General features: G+C 42.4%; 1 protein-coding gene across 3 annotated transcripts in view; it reads right to left on the bottom strand.

The window, feature by feature from the left end:
• Positions 1–15,495, bottom strand: part of TAB2 (TGF-beta activated kinase 1 (MAP3K7) binding protein 2) — a 92,812-nt gene that overhangs the window by 59,069 nt on the left and 18,248 nt on the right. The window contains exon 2 of one of the 3 annotated variants that reach the window (XM_040965272.1): positions 1,181–1,329. The exons of 1 other annotated variant lie outside the window; for it this stretch is intronic. The gene's annotated coding sequence lies outside the window, so the exon portion shown is untranslated. Of the gene's footprint in view, positions 1–1,180; positions 3,677–15,495 lie in introns of those variants that run through there. One more of the 3 variants, XM_040965275.1, reaches the window with a different exon arrangement.

The following is a 15,495-nucleotide window of genomic DNA, read 5'->3' as shown; positions in this document are numbered from 1 at the left end:
TTCCGTCCGATGATTCACTCCCCAAGTGAGCGCAACGGCTGATGCTATGCCGATCCGAAGCCAGGAGCCTCTTCTGGGTCTCCCACGCGGGTGCAGGATCCCAAAGCTTTGGGCTGTCCTCGACTGCCTTCCCAGGCCACAAGCAGGGAGCTGGAAGGGAAGCGGGGCTGCCGGGATTAGAACCGGCGCCCATATGGGATCCCGGGCGTGCAAGGTGAGGACCTTAATCACTTGTGCCAGCGCGCCAGGCCCTAGTTCTGTCACTTTAGACAGGACTATTCCAACTGGTTTCCTTTGAGCAATCCAGTGGGGAAAAAAAAAATCAGCAATATTGCCTATATACTTACATACAGAACATGATTAATTTCTTGAAATGTACTACATTATTTGGTTTAATCAGAAATATTATGTACAATTTCCCAATTACCAAAGGATAAATTAACTCTTTATGTAAAGCATTAGGACTATAGAGCAGTCGGGGATCTCAGGGAAGAACTAGCTTCATTCATCTTATTCCTTGAACTACCTGCATCACAGGTGAATCTCCTCAAAGATAATGTTGTTATGTTAATGTCTACTTTTATTCCTTTTCTTTTTAAAAGATTTATTTATTTTTACTGGAAAGACAGATATACAGAGAGGAGGAAAGACAGAGAGGGAGATCTTCTATCCACTGGTTCACTCCCCAAGCAGCCCCAACAGCCAGAGCTGAGCCAATCTGAAGCCAGGAACCAGGAGCCTCTTCCAGGTCTCCCATGTGGCTGCAGGATCTCAAGGCCTTGGGCTGTCCTGGACTGGGAAGTGGGGCTGCTGGAACCAGAACCGGTACCGATATGGGATCCTGGAGTGTTCTAGGTGAGGACTTTAATCGCTAGGCCATCGCCCCAAGACCACAGTGTTTTTGGTACATTTGCAGGGCTCAACTCAACAGAATTTTATAATTTTTAAATGATGTTTCTGCATTAGTTTGCTGTTACTAGCAAACAGTTAAATTAGAAGTGTTCAGGCAAAAAGTCTGTTAAAGTCAATAGTAGCCGCGTGTTACCTAGATGTTAGGGGTGTTGCTACACTCCAAAGCAATAAGACCTCAGTTTTGAAAGTAAAGGTTTGGTTATTACAGATTTCACAAAAAGGCAGTTATATAGGCTAAGCTTGACTAGTGCCATGGACTTTAGCATACCTGGAAATAGAAAAATTCAAATTGTAGCTTTTCTTGGTTGGCTCATTGCCACTTTTGCAGCTTACAAATTTTTAATTAAGTAACAGCAGTGAGCTCATCTCTACTGGATACTTCTTTTCCAGGGCAGGTCCAGGAACTGGGTCTGGAGCCTTGAAAGCAGAAGAGAAACTAGAGTAAACTAGAGGTAGGCAGAACAAGAAACGTGATGAGATCACATTATGAAATCTAACAGCAGTGTCCTAGCTCCCAAAGCCTCTAACATAATTTCTTACAATTACAATCACCAGAAATTGCTACGTGGTTAAATGAAGATACCCAACCCTATTAATGGACTTAAACCAAAAACAGTAGCTTTTATGAAGTCTCTAATAGCTTTTAGCAACAAACTCAAACAGAGGATCATGGAGTAACTGTAACAGATAGAGAAAACAAAATCCATTTTCACCCATAAAATTGGAATTGCAAGTCTTCATTTCCAGGTCATTTTTATCCTTCTGGTAGCTATCATATTTCCTGTCATTTTCTAATTTCCAGTGATTGATTCTTAGGGATTTCCTAAGAAATACTTTTAATCTCTCCAATTGAGAGATTAAATTTCAAGCTTCAATTTAAAACAAAACAAAACAAAACAAAACAAAACAAAACAAAAAACAAGCCCTCAGTTAATTCTTAAAGAGGCAGGCAAAGAACAGTTTAAGAGATGTAGTTCCTAACCACACTGGAAATTCTTTTTTTCCATTACCAAAATAGATGCACGATTAAAAAAAATTTGTTTAATCAATATAAAAATGAAGACCTAAAACAAATGTGCAACTACAAAGGTTACAGAAAAGATGGTGAAACGGTAGAAGGCCATGCTAATCACATTACAGGGCCTGGAAAACACGGCTTTAGGCTGGCTAGGCTGGCACCCTCAGGAGTTTTTCTAAGAAATGAATGCCACAGACGTCAAAATAAATTATATTCTCTGCCCCTGTCAAGTGGTGGCAGATATTGGAAGAATTGCTACAGAGCAAAACATAACGAAAACAAGATTCAGAGAACTTAATTCCCTACATTTCTAGTAACTACCAACACATCAACAAAATAAAAATACATTTGTGGAAAATAAAACTTTCTTTTGTGATGACATAATGTAGGGAAAAGTTCTGGGAGAAACTTGGGTTCAAAGCTATTTCAACAGAGCCCTGAATTAAGTTTTCTTCAGCAATATCTTCCTATTTTATGGCATTACCCACCCCATCTTACTGGGCTGTCATGAGCCCAGGCACAGTATACAAGGCAGCTAACAGGCCGGCACACCTGGGTGGGCCATTTTCCTACAGTACTAATGAGTGAAACACATTTCTTTTTTCTGTTCTAAATATGAGTATATTTAAGTTTTTATTTTCATTAGTGCTAATGCAAGATCCACATCTCAAGCTTCAGGTTTAAAATAATTCACATGCATCCACCTTAAGACAGGAGCAATTTATCCACAGAATAATGACTAACGAACATTTCAGAGATCTCGATTCTGAGAGATGATAATAAACAAAAGTATAACAATTTGCATTCGTGATAGAGAATTAGTAAACAAGACATGAAATTCTGTTGCTGCCAGGTAGAAAAGAAAATACTGCTGTCAATATATCTCTTACTAAAAGGTAACAGATTTGGAATATAGTGCTTTTTAAAAAACACAGTAACTATCAATATATAACTTGGTCTTTAAGTCAGAACTGCTCTAAGGGCAAAGGAAAGCTACACACACACACACACACACACACACACAAACACACACACACAAACACACGCAATAATTTTCCTCTTACTGATAGAACACTGCGTTCCACACAAGATTATTATTTACCGAATGTGGCTCAAAGATCAAGTTATACCTTCTCTGACATTACCAAGTAATACAGCAAGTATCACAAGCCACAAGGAATTTTTTTTAAAAAAAGAATTCCTATAAAATGATTCTAAATGTACTCAGTACCACAATCTCATTTCAAACTAGTTTTAAAAGGTTAACATGGAAGTGCCCTATTCAAAAGAGAGATAAGATTAAATGGGCAAATTACCCAGAAGGAAAGAAAATGCAAAAAGACCATTTACATGTCAGTCTCAGTTTCCAACCAGTTCGACAGGTTTAGAGACCACTAAAGACACAAACAAAAACAAAAACAAAATACTGGGGGAGAGGGGGAACTTTCAGAGAGAGGTAACACTTTGCATTTAGAACCAGCCCGTCTAACCTCGCTGCTTCTTGGTAGTGTCTCAGTGACTCTCAGCTGCTTCAGCTATGCAACGTCTGCTACAAATTACAATGAGCTTGTCTCCTCCCATTCAATAATTGTAACTCTTGTTATTTGGCATAATTAGCTTGGTAAAAAAAAAATCTCAAGATGATATTATAACAGTATATGGGCTCAGACCTTTTGATTCATGGTTTATCTTTTTGGAAAGGCAGATATACAGAGAGAAGAAGATACAAAGCTAAGAATCTTCCATGTGCTGGCTTACTCCCCAGGTGGAGCTGGAGCTGAGCTGAGCTGAAGCCAGGAGCCGGGAGCTCCCTCCATGTCCCCCATGTGAGTGTAGCATCCCAAGGTTTTGGGCCATTCTCTACTGTTTCTTCAGGCTGCAAGCAGGGAGCAGGATGAGAAACGGAGCAGCTGTGGTATGAAATGCCACCCAATTGGGACCTTGGCACATGGAACGCAAGGATTCAGCCACTAAGCTATGGTGACAGGCCTGATTCATGATTTTTTTTTAATAGCAATTTAGTATTTTGCTAAATACTGAAACAGAAATTCTAGTATTTTTCTGATTTTTGGTAACAAAATGTCAACGGTTGTTGGTCTGACATTGTAAAGTCTTAGGTATTACCACTTACTCTCCTGTTGCTAAAGAGCTTTTGGTAAAAATTAACATAAAGTCCCTCCCCCTGCTTCTGTATCCTTGAGTTCAGCCCCCATCCTACGACTAGAGTGAGTGAGCCTGACCTATCAATGTATCCTAGGATGAGTCTCCCTGTTACAGTACTTGTCTGTTAATATAACAGATTCCACATCATGACTTTGCTGTATTTTTGGGACCAACTTTTTGTGAGACTGGACTGTACTCTTCTTGTGCTTTGTGCTGTCATCCTATCACGCTGCTTTAAAAACAGAATCAGGAAGTTTACCCTGTTTGGCTTTATGTTCTGAAATAGTTGCATGGGGCTCGCTGGTTTAAAGAATGCAACAGTGAAACGTCCTGAGCCAGGCGCTTTTTGCAGATAAGTCTTAGTTGGAAGACCACCATTTCCCTAAGGCTCCGGTTTTTTCATGTGTCCTTGGAGAAGCCATGGGGTACCATGTGACTTAGTAAGCTTAAACACATGCACACTAATATCATAAAGCTTTTCTTGTTGATTAAGTCCCATAAATCATCCAACAAGTATTTATTTACAAAGCTATTTGTTAGCATTGCTACTCTACTGTAGGTACTGGAGAGAACAAGTAGTAGTTCCCGCCCTTTAATTACTCCTAATCTAGTTGGAAACATTAACAACAAATTTCTTTAAAAATGCAACAAAACAAAACAACTTTTTTGACAGGCTGAGAGACAGAAAGGAGAGAGGGGCTTCTATGAGTGGGTCCACTGCTCAAATGCTTGTGACAGCTGAGGTCGTCAAAGCTGACACCAGGAACTCAGCCCAGTGTTGTCACATGGTGACAGGGACCCGGCCATCTGAGCTCACACCATCGCCTTCCAGCATCTACACCAGCAAGAAGTTAGAGGGACAGGGACCCTGCTTTCTGAGCTCACACCATTGCTTTCCAGTGTCCACACAGCAGGAGTCAGAGGCAGGAATGCTCCAACAGGCATACAACAGCCAAATTAAAAGCACACCTCAACAAGAAAATTGTAAGAGTGACAATTGGGCCTGGATTTATTTTTGCTAAAGACAGACTTGTTTTTATTTCCGAGATTTTACTTATACAAGTGGAGCATCCCTAAGCCTGAAAATTTAAGCTGAAATATTTTTGAGCACTAACACAACACTCAAAATATAGATTTTAATTTAATAATACACAGCAATAATACAGACTTTGCAGCACTTTGGATTTGGGGTTTTCAGATAGGGATGCTTACCTGGTAATGTCTTGGAACTGTAATAGTCATATAGGGCACAATGCAACACTGGTCAACTCTTACCATTCACCCCTTACAAACTTCTCTATTGGGAAGTTACATTAGGACCCCAGTTTTACTTCAATCTACTTGTAAGGCTTCTTCCTTGATAACACTTTTATTCAAATCACCAAACCTGATAACCTCTTTAGGATCCTCATTTACGGTGGGTCTCAGGACGGCGCGTGTCATGCCTGGATCCCGGACGGCCGTCATGGGCACATGGTGAGCCGTGTCCGGCCTGCTGGGTTCCAGAGGCTGCTTCCTTTGGGGTGAGTAGACCGAGGGGGGAGGCCTCTGGGACTGGGCAGGTCCGGCACCCACCCGCCGCCCTCATTGGGCGGTGAAGGGGATTTGGGAGGGGCACGACCTTGGGCCTGGGAATTTAAACCTCCAGCAGCCTCCCGGCAGCTGGTGGGTCTCAGGACGGGGCGTCTCATGCCTGGATCCCGGACGGCCACCATGGGCACATGGTGAGCCGTGTCCGGGCGGCAAGTGCGCCATTGGTGCCAGGCTCCGCCTGCTGGTCGCCCGGCTGGGGAGCTCTGGGGATTTGGTTCTTTGAGTCGCTGCTTAATTAGCTCCAGGTTGAACCCATTGTGATTCTCGGACCTGAAACAGGCAGTAACTCTTCCTTTGTAAAATTTCTAATCACTAATAATGCTGGGCACCAAATACCAGTCCATGCAGAAGCCTGAGCTTGGGGCTTGTCCTGCAAAAGTAGCTCCAACGGCTGGCTAACGTGTCACCTGGTAGGGAACAGAGTAGATCTGGTACGAATGAGCAAACCTTAGCCCACAAGTAAAACTAGAAACCAGGAGGGAGCAAAGGTCATGCCAAGCTAGGCTCTTGTACCTACTGGTCTGCGGGAGCCAGGGACACGAAGCCACAGTGTCTAAGGCAGAGGTTGGGACAGGTGAGGAGCTGTGCCAAGCTGAGTCAGAGCAACCACTGGCATGCGAGTGAGCTATGGCTGGGAACAGACCTGGTTGGGGAGCAAAGGGGACAACCCTAGCTGGGCTGAGGTTCCCACAGAGGCGCGTGGCCTGGAAGGGGGGCTGCGTTCTGATCTGGATACAGTTGCAGTCTCCCTTGGCACAAGTGTGGACTGGGATTGGATGCACCGAACCGGGCTGGACCCCGACTCCCCCTGGTGTTCTGGAGGACCAGGGCAGATGTGTGATAAGACTAGGCAAGGTCTCAAACCCCTACTGAGCCATGTGTGAGCCATACGTGGGTATGGACAAACCATGGCTGGGCTGGAACATCCAACAGCAAGAACCAGATTGGGTGGAAGGCCAGTCAGGAAAAGCCACAGTTCCTGCTATGACAGGAGGTGGACTGAGTAGGGTTGGCTCATGGATCCACTGGTAAGCGTGTAACCTGGCATTGGGAGAGGTTCTGATGGAGGAGCCTGGGCAACTCCTCTGGCAGGACACAGACCCGGCAGGTAAGCGCAAGAAACATGATAGGAAACAGCCCAGAAAAGGCCATGGAAAGCTACCCACTGGCATACAATTGGCAGACGTGGGGGCAAGACCAGGCTGAATCTGTCCACGTCATCCACTGGCAAATCCAAGCACCAGTGTGGGTCGACCCAGGTTCGGTCGCAACAAAGACTAGTGCACATTATGGAATGCCGAGGTGAGGTTGCCTGTACCGGAGGGGACCGCAGCGTCCAACCAGCCTGAGAACAAGAAAGGAAGTAGGCAGAGCCAGCAGGTGAATAAGGGAGGGTTCCTTTGCAGGATAGCTACTTCTGCAGGAGAGCATGGGCTGGGATGGGGGCAGACCAGACTAGGCAGAGCTACCACACCTGTGCGCCCCATGTGGACTAGATCAGGGAAAAGCCGGGCTCGGCGGATTATTCCTACTGGTGCAAACAGAATTAAAGTGGGCGAGGTTTGTTTGGGCAGCATCAATTGGAATCTGGGAGTGGGAGAGGCCTGGGAGGGTAATAGTGGGCTCATCCCTCTTGGGTTACCACTTCCACGGGAGGACATAAAACTAAACAGCGGCTGGGGTGGAATGGGGTGTGGGACAGACTGGATTACTGCTACACTTACTGGCAAACCAGGGTAGGGGCGGTCCTGGTGGGGGTTATTGTGGGTCGCTCCAACTAGGCTGCAGCTCCCACTGGTTTAGGTGAGGGCCAAGTATGTGCTGGGCAGAACCAGGCTGGACTGCAACACCCATGGGTTCCAGTGGAAGTCGGGAGTGAAAACAGAACCAACCCAGCAATTACAACCACCAGCTGTTTGGAGCGATGGACGGTGCCAGGCCCTGTACTTGTTAGCACATACAAGAAGTTTCTTTGGAGATCTTCCTAATCTAAATGCTGGACTCAGAACCCTAACGAAGAAAAGAGAGAAGACAGAACGGGTCAACCAACCATCTCAGCTATGATGGACTATGTCAATCAGTGGATTTTTCAAAGACCTCATAGTGCTTGGAGTGGCAAGATTGACAGCGATTCATAACTGTTGCAATATCAAAACCACTTGAGCAAGAACCTCAGAGCATGCCTACACCCGGGACTTGGGGAGGGTGGGAAATTGGGTGGGCCTTCTCCCTTAATACCCCTCTTTTAAACATGAAGGTAACAATATGGAAAACATACTAGTATTCTAGTATTACCCACTTTCCTGTAGCCCTTGAACCTTCTTACTCTAACTAAGTATGTAAAGAATGTCAAAATAAATTTTTAATAAAAAAAAAAGGATCCTCATTTACTTCTGTAAGTTTCTGAATATTTTAAATTTTACTTAGTACTTCCTAACACATCATATCAACAGAAAGGCTAAAAAGGCTAAAAAGCTATTACTCTAATTTCATGACACTTAGATCACTTTTTTTTTTTTTTTTTGCTGAGTATCAAAATTCTGATTAGTAGAAAAACGAAGTGTAGAAGTACATCCATGGTTTCCTACCTTCAGGTCAACAGCCCCTTTCTCTTGATTAGATTAATGATATTGTAGTAATTTTCTTTTTAAAAACTTTTCTGACCAACACCAGCAATCTTTAGATTTCTAAGACCCTTATTTCTATAGCTCTAAATGTCTGTCCAAGGAGAAGGATGCAAACTTGAGACATTCCTTCTCTCGCTTGTTCCCACAGCAATTCCTCCATCCTAAGAGAAAGCCCTTCAAACTGTGATTTACACTTTCCACTCTCCTTGATGAATTTCAACATTCAGAATCATGGATACTGCTGCTGAAAACAATGTTACAGCTTTTGTCCAGCATCCTTATTCAAAAGAAAAATTCTAATGAGGTAGACTGCAAATAAAAGTCTAATGAAAAATCTGCCTTATTTATGAATTTTTAAGACATCTTATATTTTATACAGTAAATTTAAATTAAGCAATTTTTAAAAATTACTAGGCTTAGATTGTATGATGGCTCAATTAGCTAATCCTCCTCTAGCAAGCACCAGGATCCCTTACGGGCACCAGTTTGTCCACTTCCCATCCAGCCTTCCTGCTTTTGGCCTGGGAAAGCAGCGGAGGATGGCCTACAGCCTTGGGATCCTGCACTAGCATGGAATATCTAGAAGAAGCTTCTGGTTATTGGCTTTACGCTGGCTCAGTTTTGGGGAGTGAACCAGTGGATGGAAGATCTTTCTTGCTGTCTCTCCATCTCTCTGTAAATCTGCCTTTTCAATAAAAATCAATATGTCTTTTTAAAAAAACTGCCTTATATTTAAAGTAGAAACACTTGCCTCTATATACTGAATCCAAAAATGCAAAATATGAACTCTGAAAAATCTTAACTACTTTTTTGCTTTGAAAGGCAAGTGACAAAGAGGGGAGAGACAGAAACAAAGATTTCCCATTTACTGGTTTATTCTTAAATGCCAGCAACAACCACGGCTGGGCCAGGCTGAAGTCAGGAATCACAAACTCCATCTGGGTCTCCCATGTGGGTGGCAAGAACTTGAGCCTTGAGGTGCTGCTTCCCAGGCACATCAGCAGGAAGCTGGATAGGAAACAGAGGTGGGGTGTAATTCCAGGCTAATATGAGGATGTAGGTTTCAAATGTGACAGCCTAACTATCTGTATGCCAATCCCTAAAATTAGCAACTTTGGGTACAAAATGAAAATATGAAATTTTGGATTTTGCATTTTCAGATTAGGAATGTTCAAACAGTAAAATCTATGCAAATCTTTCTCCAAATCCCAAATCTGGAACACTTCTGGTCCCAAGCATTTTAGTTAAAGCGATACTCACTCTGACATTATCAGTGTACATATCTAGTTATGAATAGATTAAAATAATTTATAGGCCAGCAATGAAAAGAAACCTGTTCAAGTCATGCATATATTAGTTTTCTGCAATGCCAAAAAAAAAAAGTCACACTACCACGCCTGCTGATGCTGTGTCTGGGAGATGATGTCCTGATCTACAAGGCAGAAAGCAGACAGTCTGCTTGGTGTTGGTGTTGTTTCAGCATGAAAATTAGTGTCAGCACCTTTCATTTTATAGTCACCAAATATAGCATTGTAAAGAAACAAGCAACCTGAAATAATTCAATAACTCATCCTGCGCCTTCTGAGAATTGCGTGTAGCACAAATTAGCTACCACTGCTGCTAAACAATTACTACTTCTAAATATACTGATATTAATAGAACCATGGTCATGGCAATGATTCAACTACAAACACAGGAAATAAACCTGTTTGTGGACAAATACCTCACACTACTCCTTCAAATACATTTCTCAGGTTTTGTTCCAGTAAATAGGGTCACAGCTCTCATTTATCTAGGTACCCTTCCCAACCTAGAAACACTTGATGATTTTAGCGTCAGAATCTGGTAGGTTGTTGTAAATTAAGAGTTCCTTTAGACTGGAAATTTTATACTATAATACTTCTGAGCTTTTAAGCTGATTTACTTATGATATAGATTACATGAAAGACAAAAGGAAAGCATTTTTCTTTAAATTATCATTTTAAAAGCAGATTTTCTTATTTAAAGGTAGAGCTAGACAGAGATCTTCCATCTGCTGGTTCACTCTCCAGCTGGCCCTAACAGCCATAGTTGGACAAGGACAAAGGCAGGAGCCAAGATGTCTAGGTCTCCTGCACGGTGGCAGAAACACAGATTCATGGGCTGTTTTCTTCTGCTTTCCCGGGCGCACCAGCAGGAAGCTGTGTAGGAAACTGGAGCAGCCAGGACTGGCAACTGGCATTTTGATATGGAATGCCAGTATTGCAAAAGGTGGCTTAACCCAATGTACCACAATGTCAACCCCAGAGAGACTATTAAGTGAAGCCAGAATGTCTTTTTTTTCCTTAACTATGCCTAAGTTTTAACTTAGAACCTTCCTAAAGTAGTTTTTCTCTTAATTTACCATTTTTGCCAGAAATAGCAGTTTTCCTTGCAATCCAAAAGCTGAAGTCCTCATTATTCTCTTGTTTTCTTTACCTCTACCAGACCCCTCATCTATTTTATATATAATTTTCTCTAATCATGACTCTAGGAGACTGCAGTGGATAACAATCAGTTACAGCACTGGCATCCTGGCAGTTTTAAAGCCTAAAGAGTTTTCAAGATTTTTTTTTTCCATGAGTTTTCATGCTGAATTGCATCTGGTCAAATCTGACTTGAACTGGCTACAAACAGGTTTGACTTAGACCACTTACTGGACTATTTCCACGTTCCATTGCAGAAATATTAGGAGTTAGAATAATCCCTCCCATCCTGTGGGGGAATTACGTAATACACAATATATACAACATGTGACCTTTCAAAAATCTGTAAAATCTTGAATTCCAAATTCTAGTTGGGTCCCAGGATTTCAGATGGCAGTGTGGACCTGGGCATTATTCCCAGTACCCCAATTTAGGAATCTATCCTTAATGTACTTTTTAAAAAAGACTTATTATTTACTTTTAATCAAAAGGTAGATTTACAGAGAGAAAAAGGGACACAGAGAAAGAGCCTCGATTTGCAGGTTCACTCCCCAAATGGCCCCAATGGCCAGAGCTGAGCTGATCCAAAGCCAGGAGCCAGGAATTTCTCCTGGACCTCCCACAGGGGTACAGGGTCCCAAGGTTTTGGGCCGTCCTCTGCAGCTTTCTCAGGCCATAAGCAGGGAGGTATTGGGAAGTGAAGCAGTAGGGCATGACCCATATTTATATGGGATCCTGGTGCTTGCAGAGGGAGGATTAATTAATCGAGCCATCACGCTTGATACTATCCTTAACTTTCTTCTGATACCCTCAGCTTCATTCATCTCACCATTCCATGCACTTCAGACTTAGGACTACCCAAGTTCTACATTGTATTTCTCCCCACATATCTTTTGGAATTCTACTACATTCCTATAACTACTATGTTATTTCTAAATGACCAAATTCACAGTTTACCTCACTGTCACAAGGCTCTTCCCACCCAACCCACAACACAACAAGGAGGAAATGCTCCTACATAACCACTTTAAATATTTTACTGTGACACACAAACATAATAATATAATAAGGGGGCAAGAGATAGTGACTATAAAATTACAGATGACTTTTTATTATCTTTATAAAGCTTAGTTTATCTGCAATACTAAAAAGAGTTTCCTACTCATACTTGTTTGAGAAGCAAAGAGAGAGAGAGAAAGCAAGCTAGCTTTCATCTGCTGGTTCATCCCCAGTTGCCCACATTGGCTGAGGATGAGCCAGGGTTGGAATCAGGAGCTGAGAATGCAACTCGGTCTCCCTTCAAGTGTGAAAACAACTTCAATCACTGAGGCCAACCTGCTTCTTTGGGATCTGCAGTGGCGGGAAGCAGAAGGTAGGGGAAAGACTGAACAAAAGCACCCCAACGTGGGACACAGGTATCTTAACAGCCAGGACAAGCATCTGTTCCTTAATTTCGTAAATTATATTTATTCTGTGAGACAAAGTAAAAGATCACAATTTAGCAGGTTCCTTTCCTACTTATTGCTTTAACTAAAACCCTTCGAAGTGTGACTTTTAATGCTTTCTTCAGTTTGGTTCCACGCGATTGGGGGTCAGAGACTTCCATTCGGCAGTTCTGAGAAAACTACAGATTCCCTCTTAGTGAGTGGCTTAAATGCATAAAATATAATACCTAGGATTCTAAAGGAAGCCAGTATTACTAAAATACCATTTTTGAAAATACGGGGATTGGCATCCCATGTAGGTACAAGTTTGACTTCCAGCTGCCCCACTTCTGATTCAGCTCCCTGCTAATGTGCCTGGAAAAGCAGCAGCAGATCGCCCAAGTTCTTGGGTTCCTGTACCCACATTGGAAGGAAACACAGAAGCAACTCCAGGCTCCTGGCTTTGGACTGCCCCAGCTTCAGCTTTGTGGCCATGTGAACAGTGAGTGAACCAGTAATGGAAGATATCTCTCTCTCCCTTCTCCTTTCCTCTCCTCTCCTTTCCTCTACCCTAAAATTCTGCCATTCAAATAGATAAATAAATCTTAAAAACAAAAGAAAATATAATATGAAATAAATTACACTGAAGCACAATATGCTAAGTGTGTATACCTGGATACCTGCAATTATAAAATGATACAAAAATTATCTGCGTTTTTTTCTGTTTGGCAATAAAGATACAGATACTAGCAATACTACTCTGGCCTGCTGCTTGAAGCCATTGTAGAATGAAATGTTAATTTTCAGTTACAAGTTTAACAAAAGTATAGAAATCCTTTGTTTCCTCACCCAAATGCATAGACTCCCTACAAATTTTATCCTCAGATCTCTTTAAGGTCACACAGTCTACATTAAAACCCCTCACCCACTGGCATTCCCCACCAGTCCTCACAGCCTCAAGAATCTAGTCAGGCTTGTCCCAACATGTTCAACATCCCCTACCGCCCTTGTTTACGATGCCATTTCTCCTCCTTGATGCTATCAAAATCATAATTACCTATCCACAACCAGGTCGGTGTGTCACCTCCTTCTTGAGTGCTTTTCCTGCTGCGTGGGCCCACACAGAGATCTGTTTCTCTAATACCAATGAACCTACGGGTCCACACAGTGTGAGTCAGTGTTTGTTTTCTTAGAGTTCCACTCAGTGTCTCTTCATTGCTTACAGGTTACAAGGGCCCTGAGGGCATGGGCCATGTGCTTAAAAAAGTGGCAGTTCCTCCATATACAACTGGCACACAAGATGTCCTCAATACATAAAGTGTTCTAAATCAATTACATAGCAGAAGATAATATGACAATTTCAAATATCAGAAAACATCAAGAGAAAGCCAAAGACACCACTAGGGTGCTAACACAGACACTCCTGATCAAGCTTACAGTCCACCTCCATCAAATCTAGATATTCCCAAGATAGTAAAAACCCAGAAGCTTATTTACTAGGCAGCAATGGGTTCCAAGCAATGAATCAGGGAAGGAGTGCTAAAATAGTCACAAAATGATGATTTCTTCCAAAAATCCAATTACCTCCAACATGCAGGTTGAATTCCTCACATAGCAACTTAGTGCCAGTTCTTGGACTAGAACCTGAGGTTCCTGACTCATTACTTAATGAAAAACTATTTTCTATTTTCCAGAGAAGGTTCAGTATGTGATGTATGGGTATTGACGGGGGTGGAGGCAAGGATAAGGAGTCAATTTCAGAAGGCAGCAAGGCATAAAACCATTACAAAGGAGTAGAGTGGCAGCTACAAATGCATGTACAGTACACATAATTTTACATCTCCATATGAAGTCTGTAAAGATATAGATTTTAGACTCAGTTTTAATTATCTTACAAAGAATAGGTATTACATAACGATTAGATGAATGACACGTTATACTTACTGATCAATTAATATTTTTCAAAGATTTATTTTTATTAGAGAAAATAGAGTCAAAGAGAAAGAGATCTTTCATTTGTTGGTTCACTCCCTAAATGTCAACAAATGCTGGAGCTGAGCTGATCCAGTTAGGAGCCAGAAACAACTTCTGGGTCTCCCATATGGGTGCAGGGACCCAAGAACTTAAGTCATCCTCCTCTGCTTTCCCAGGCCATAGGCAGCAAGGCGAGATCAGAAGTAGATCAGCCAGGACATGAACCAGTGCCAGGCATGACTGACAGAGGCTTGGCCTACTACACATGGTACCAGCTTGATCAACGAATATTTTAATCACAAACACTTCATTAAATTTTGTTTTTCATGGCCTGTGCTGTGGTATAGCAAGCTGAGCCACCACCTGTGATGTCAGCATCCCATTTAGGCTCTGTTAGGTTGAGCAGAGCAGAAGTGATTCTACCACCTTACCAAGCTCAAGCTGACTCTCCCTTTCAAGGATGTATGGAATGCTGTTATTACCCCAACATTGCCTCCATGCGCAAATGGTCAACATCTACCATGATGGGTACATGTCACATGCATGTGCAAGCGAAGGAGCTGCTGCCTTCTCCTACTTCCCACGCCTAAGATGTATAAAAAGCCCAGTGTTGTATATACTGGGTGGCCATTTCTTTCACACAGTCACTCTGCCATATGTAAGTGGTCCCAAGCTGTCTCCCACTAGGAAATGGTCCTTTAAGGCAAAGGGTTTTCTGATGGGGAGAGAGGGCTTGAAGCTAACAGGAGTTCTGCTCCACATCTACCCAGCCTCCAGTGAATGTACCTGAGAAAGCAGCAGAGAACGGCTCCAGTGCCTGGGCTCCTGCCCCACAAGATAGACCTTCTAGAAGGGGCTCCTAGCTCCTGGCTTCAGCCTGGTGTAGTCCTAGTCATTGTGGCCACTTGTGGAGTGAACCATCAGATAAATGTACCTCTAACTCTTACCTTCTAAATAAACAAAATCTTGTTTCTCTTATAAAATATGTCAAGTTTTCCCACTAATTTCACATCAAATATAAACCCCTTTCTATCTCAATACTAGAGGTGGAGTGTAACAGAAGTAACGGTGGTAGTGAATGTTGTTCTAAGTAATTTTTCAGTGGCGGGAGTGGGGGAGAAGTAGGGCACCCAGAGAGTAAGGTAATGAGAATGTGGGCAGGAAATAAAAACTTGCTCCCCACATGTTTCAATTTCTATTGTTGATTATAACTAGATAGAAATTACTTTTCCTAAGAGAAAGTTCTTAAGATTTATAGGAATGGAATCAGACTTAGTGAGTGAATGAAAAATGAGGAGTAGGACAGAACAAGGACTGAATATCATGCCAAAAGCCCCATC

This window comes from Ochotona curzoniae, unplaced genomic scaffold (genome assembly GCF_017591425.1).
Source record: "Ochotona curzoniae isolate NIBS_2020 unplaced genomic scaffold, NIBS_Ocur_1.0 scaffold_3890, whole genome shotgun sequence".
NCBI classification, from domain to species: Eukaryota; Metazoa; Chordata; class Mammalia; order Lagomorpha; family Ochotonidae; genus Ochotona; species Ochotona curzoniae.
This window is presented reverse-complemented; position numbering and strand designations above follow the sequence as displayed.